This window comes from Manis javanica, chromosome 7, assembly GCF_040802235.1.
Source record: "Manis javanica isolate MJ-LG chromosome 7, MJ_LKY, whole genome shotgun sequence".
Taxonomy (NCBI): Eukaryota; Metazoa; Chordata; class Mammalia; order Pholidota; family Manidae; genus Manis; species Manis javanica.
The window spans coordinates 26,803,598-26,810,247 of NC_133162.1; the positions used below are offsets into that span (position 1 = coordinate 26,803,598).

The following is a 6,650-nucleotide window of genomic DNA, read 5'->3' on the forward strand; positions in this document are numbered from 1 at the left end:
AACCTTGGGCCCCACTCACAGCCCATCATTCCCTGACAAGAGTCTTCCTCAGCTCCTAATCCTCTGTTTGCCTGACTCAGACCCTGGACTCCTTGGGACTCCATTAATGAGACCTGGCCACCCCAGGACAAGCCCTAAATTAACCCCACTGCTGACCCCAACATGGACACCTGTAATTAGGCAAGGAGTGGCTGAGGCAGAGAAGGCCCTGGGGCTCAGTGGGGTGAGGACAAAGCTGCGGTGGGACAGGGAGCCTAATGCCCAGGAATGCTCTAAAAGCTGTACGCGGCTCCAGGGCCCGACGCCTGGCTCATCTCTAATACCTCTCAAAGCCTCCCAGACGGGGCTCCAGGGAGATTACCCCGTAGTGGGGCCCTGGAGGTGGGCAGGACTGCTCTGTGGGCCCACCCTGCTGGCTCTGGGCTGGGGAAGGGGAACGCTGCCCCCAGGGCCTTAGAGCCCAGCAGCCAGCCACAAGGTCTTTAGCCGCCCGAAGCCATGCCCATGACAGCAGCTGCCCAGAGAAAAGCCAAGTCCAGGCTGGCTGGCGCCCACGCCCCAGAGCCAGCCCCTCCCTCCCTGAAACTTGTTTTGTTGGCTCTGCGCAGCATGTCCGGTAGCTCCATCTGCATTAACCCCTGACCCCTACTGTAACTCTTCCTGGGCTCTGACAACTGCGTGTACTCAGTGGTGGCTTCCTCAGGCAAAGCGGGGAGGGCACTACCTTTCCCCTCCTGCCCAGCCTGTCACAGGGATAGCTGCACTCTCCTTGGTACACCAGATCCCAGGAGCTGTGGGCAGAACTGTCGCCCATGAGTGTGCAACGGAGTGCAACTGATGTGGCTGCGGCTAAGGGCCTGGGAGGTGTACCTTCGTGGCTTGGGAGTGGGAGGCAACTGGGACACTCATCTCAAGAGGTATCTGGCAGTTTCTATCAAAAATGTTTAATGAACCTATCATTTGACCTGGCAAATTCCACTTCCAAGAATTTGTCTATATGTGTCTTGCCCGTGTGCTAAGAGGAATAGATCAAGAAATATTTACTGTAGCATTGTAGAGCTAAAAACTAGAAACATTGTAGTTGTCCACTAAGAGGACTAGCTAAAGAATGGGATAGTATGCAGCCAATCCAAAGGACAATCTGCACGTTCCCATCAAGAATGATCTTCAAAATATAGGGATAGCAAGGTGTAGAACAGAGTATAGAATATGCCTCTATTTGGGGTGGGGGGGAAGAAGGGAAATAGGCAAACAAGTATTCACGTAACTTTGAAAATATCTTTTTTTAAAATTTATTTTAGTATCATTAATCTACAGTTACATGAGGAACATTATGTTTACTAGACTCCCCCATCACCAAGTCCCCCCCACAAACCCAATTACAGTCACTGTCCATCAGCATAGTAAGATGCTGCAGAATCCCTACTTGTCTTCTCTGTGTTGCACAGCCCTCCCCGTGCCCCACCAACATTATATATGCTAATCGTAATGCCCCCTTTCTTCCCCCCTTATCCATCCCTTCCCACCCATCCTCCCCAGTCCCTTTCCCTTTGGTAACTGTTAGTCCATTTTTGGGTTCTGTGTTTCTGCAGCTGTTTTGTTCCTTCAGTTTTTTCTTTGTTCTTATACTCCACAGATGAGTGAAATATTTGCTACTTGTCTTTCTCCGTGTGGCTTATTTCACTGAGCATAATACCCTCTAGCTCCATCCATGTTGTTGCAAATGGTAGGATTTGTTTTCTTCTTATGGCTGAATAATATTCCATTGTGTATATGTACCGCATCTTCTCTATCCATTCATCTACTGATGGACACTTAGGTTGCTTCCATTTCTTGGCTATTGTAAATACTGCAGTGATAAACATAGGGGTGCATCTGTCTTTTTCAAACTGGGCTGCTGCATTCTGAGGGTAAATTCCTAGAAGTGGAATTCCTGGGTCAAACAGTATTTCTATTTTGAGCTTTTTGAGGAAACTCCATACTGCTTTCCACAGCGGTTGAACTAGTTTACATTCCCACTAGCAGTGTAGGAGGGTTCCCCTTTCTCCATAGAAAATATCTTTAAAAAAACCTTTAAGACACCCCTGTGTCTTCCAGGGAGGGGCAGAGGCCAGGGGAGGTCTGTTTTCCCAAAAGGGCAGACAGTTGTTCTCCCTTCTTTCCCTGGAAGGTAACAGGGTGGGCCTGGGGGACATCTGGCTCCTAGATCACACTTCCTGCCTCCATCTCTCTCCTCATTCTTTTACCCTCTTATGTAACTTCATTGCCCCTTGGCTTCCCTTCTCTACCTGCTGAACCTTTCTGTCTTGAGCACCTCTTCTCTATTCTATTCTGCTTCTTCCTACACAAAAAAAAAAAACAAAAAAAAAAAACCTTTAAGAAATAACAGTGGCAGCCCTTGGGAAGAGGAACTGAGGGCAGCAGTGGGAGGGAGACAACATGTTTACTATTTAAATAATTCTTTCTGTGATTTTTTGAACTTTGTACATATTTTACCTTTCAATAGTAAATTTATTATAAATACAAAAATAAATGAAATACATATGTCCTGGGGCCCAGCTATTTAATTTCCAGAAATCTAGCCTGCAGAAATACACAAGTATACAAAGATTATACAGGGTTGTCTCTTATTTAAATGTCATATACTGGAAACAACTTAAATGCTAATCACTAGGCAATGGTTTAAATACATAATGGCATAACCAAACCATAGAATATCAGGTGGCTATACCAAAGTGAGGTGTATCTACATGTATTGCCTTGGAAACCCTTCAAAGACAAATGCAAGGGAAAAAAGCAAAAAATTGTAAAGCAATACAAAAATATCATTCCTTCTATGTGAACAGCAAGAAAAAAAAAGAAAGAGAAAAAAAGAGAGAGAGAGAAAGAGTAAAACTGTATGTTTCTCTGTGTACATAGATGACTCCCTAAAACTCTGGATAAATAAACACCAAATTGAAGTCAGAGGAAAAAATGGCACAAAGAGGTTCACAAGTCTTCCAGCATTTCATGTATAATTACAAAATAAAATAAACAAAAGCTTGAAAAAGGACAGTAACACTACAGTCACTCTAGTTTCCTCTGACCACATCAGTTTCTGGAACCCATATGACCATATATTATTATCCTCATGTTACAGAATGGGAAACTGAGGCTGAGAGAGATTGTGCAATATCCTCAAGGTCACACAGCAAACCCAGGCTAGAGTCAGGCCCCAAAGCTCATAGCTTGTCCATGCCATCTCTCCTTAGGGGTGCCATTTCTTCCATGTTCTGAGCCTCTTCAAGGGTATAGCCATCTGGACTGGGTTAGTAACTTCCCCCTCGATTTCTACATTTGGTACATAGTGAGCTGCTTTCCCTTACTGTCCACTTCACCCCCTTCACTCCCCAGAGGACCTGCTGGCAAGCCCAGCCAGGGGGCTCCAGAAGCTGGTGCAACTCCCAGCCTTGGCATGGCTGCCAGCTTCCCCATCACCTGCTCCTGTTTTGGCTCCTTTTACCAGCGAGAGCTCAGTACCCGTCCCCTGTCAGTACTGCCCCACCAAAGAACACCCCCTTAATTACAGTTAATGGCAAAGACCATAAGAGCTTTATTAACTTTATTATGGACCCAATTAACAGCTAACACCCCATGACCACTGCTCTCCTCCACCAAAATCCCATTAAACATAATGAAGCAGCCTTTTCCCTCCCCTGCTGGGTGGGGTCCAAAGGCACAGGAAAATCCATCTTCCTGGGCCTGATTCTGCACCCTCGGGCCCACTGGAGCTTCCTGGGGACCAGGGCTGGATCCACAAGACAGAAATTAATCAGCAAGTATTTTGATTCCAGCCATTGAGCCTACACACACACACACACACACACACACACTCACATGCTCACATATACACACAGCCTGGCTGATGGCCAAACAACTCCTTTCTCAAAACAGAGATATGGAAACAAACATGGCCCTCAAGCACAACTCCATCCAGCACAAAGACATTCTCCCTCCCTGCCCAAGCTCTTCAGGGCAGGGATGTCCAAGCTGAGGGCCTCTGCCTGGGCTGGTCACAGAGTGAGGGATCGGGAGCTGGGAGTGAGGAAGCCTGAGGATGAGGAGAGCCTCTCCCTCGGAGCCCACACTTTCACCACATTCCAGCCTCTTTTCTGTTTTGGCTGATGGTTTCAAACATGCAGCACCCACCATAGGCCAGACACAGTGTAAGGCCCTCTCTGCCATCTCACTTGAACAGCACCAAAACCCAAGGACGTAGGTATTTCTCTTACTTTACAGGTGAAAAAATCACAGCCCAGAGAGACAGTCCACTTTTGAAACAGGTGTTCTACATGATTTGCCTTAAAAGATCTCTTTTCTCTCCTCCAGCAAACCACCTTTCCCATCCTAAGGCAGAAGGAACAGAGGTCACGGAGCTAATTCTCTTGTTACCTACAGGTAGAGAACAACAGTACAGAAAAGGTTCCAGGGACCATAGTGGTGATCACAAGCCAGCCTTAGGGTCTAAGTCTAACTGCACGTCAACCTGGATGGAAGGAAGTGAGAGGACTAGAAGGGAGAGGACAGCTCCCCAAGTCCCTACTGCCACAAGAGGCCCCTGAATGACCAGATCCTGAGCCAGGATCTGGCATGAATGAGAAGGTTGGTGGGAGGTGACAAGGGGTGTGTGAGCAACCACACTGGTTAAATCCCCAGCTACCCCAGTAATCAAAAGCTTAAAACTTGGGGATTCTGGTCCCTGAGGGTCTGTGCCAGGGCTCTGGGTCCATCTCCACTCCAAACCAAGAACTGCCTCAAGATGGGGAGAGGGGTGACACACAAAGTCTCCAGGGACTTAGGTTCCTCTGCAGGACCTTGGCCATGGATAAGGAGTAAGGAGTAAATGCTGAGACTGACAGAGCGGAATCAATGGCTGCCCTGAGCAAGGGGCAGGGGCTCAGGAAGGAAGACCCTTGAACCTTTGCTTGGAAACAGGCTCCCTGTTCCCGCTCCCCCGCCCCTGGGTTGGCCCAGCCTGGAAGCAGCCACTTGAAATGGGTCCCAGGGAGCCTGGGAGAGGGGCTGGCCTGGCTCCAGCCTCCAAGTCCTGACGCCCCAGCCAGACCCATTTCCCCAACTCCCCCTCAGGCTCAGCCCGCACTGGGGTCAGGCGGTGAGAGAGAGAGCTTTCTCTCTAGACCCATCCAAGTCGGGGTCCCTCCTCCCAACACACACCCAGCATGGCATCCCTCCAATTGTTCCATCCCTTAGGAGGGCGGGTGATGTGGGCAAGTCAGCACCCTCTCCTTTCCCAAGAGGCCATGGGGCCTGGGGAGGGGGCAATCCTACTCTCGGGGGTTACTCTGGGGCAGGGCACTGGGGAGCCTCCCTGGGTGAGGTCCCTCCTCTTCCCTTTGCCCTAGATGAGTGTTCTCTGACACCACGCCCCCCACCCCACCCTCTGAACAAACAGCACCGCCCTCCCCACCCTCCTCACACCCAGAGGGATTGGTGCCCAGGTAACCTCAGCTACAGTTATCCAGGATCAACCACAGGAAATGCTGGAGAGCCTACTGTGGGAGGGGTCAGGTGGAGGGCCTTAGAGAGATGTTTAGCTGGTGCTAAGACTCTAGCTAGGGGGCAGGTATCCACCATTTCCTGGCTATGCAAACTTAAGCAAGTCTCCCAACCTCTCTGAAACTCAATTTTAAAATGGGGCTGAAATTAGATCACAGGGCTTTTGTGAACATTAAAATTGTAACATATATAAAATGCTTGGCAAGAATTTGGAGATACTTAGAACATAATAAATAAGAGTTGTATTGCTGTCTGCAGGGATGGGGTGGTCCCTAGATTGGTGATAATAATAGACAGCATGTTAGAGCACTGTAAGGACCACGACCCCCTCAGCTGGGCTTGTGCATGGTTCTTCCTGAGAAAAGAGGAGAGGACTTGCATCTCCTCACCTTGGCCCCCAAGGCCTCCAATAACTACAGCCCACCCTAGCATGAGGATTTCAGAGGGCTGACTCCATCCTGGCTTGTTCCCAGTAAGCCCTAAACGTGCCCCCCATCACATATCACATCTTCTTACATGTTCCCCTTACACTTACACACACACACACACACACACACACACACACACACACACACACACACACACACACACACACAATGTTCCTTCTTTCCCCTTCCTTTCCCTGGAGCGAGAAGGAAGAAAGAGATACCAGAGTTTGAAGGATGTGAAAATTAGCTGGAGCTGAGAGGTGTCAACTTCAAGGCAGCACTCCCCACCCCCGTCCCTTCTCTGCCCAAGGGGTGGTGTTTCCACAAGTCTCTACAGGGAGACCCCCACCCCACCCCAGGTGTGGACTGACACTGTCAGGCAAGGAGGAAAGTGAGCAGGAGAGGGGGCTTGCCAGGAAAAGCAGCTACCCTAGCCTAGGGGCCTGTGCCAGGGGTACAGCTCCCACCCAGCCCACTCACTGATCAGACTTGTGAGGCAGGAAGAGGCCAGAGGAAGGATCAGTCTCACCTTACCGATCTGTCCTTGGCCAGAGCTGAAAGGCCAGGGGCCGAGCCAGCTAGTTGGACGATAACTCTTTCTGGGAGGCAAGAGGGATCTAGGACATTGTCCTTCATCTCAAAAGGCCTTCCCAGCCCCACCACTGG

General features: G+C 49.4%; 1 long non-coding RNA gene across 1 annotated transcript in view; it reads left to right on the forward strand.

Annotated features, from left to right (window-relative positions):
- The window catches only part of LOC118968893 (uncharacterized), a 58,763-nt gene that overhangs the window by 35,014 nt on the left and 17,099 nt on the right, over positions 1 to 6,650 (forward strand). The gene's annotated exons all lie outside the window — the stretch shown is intronic.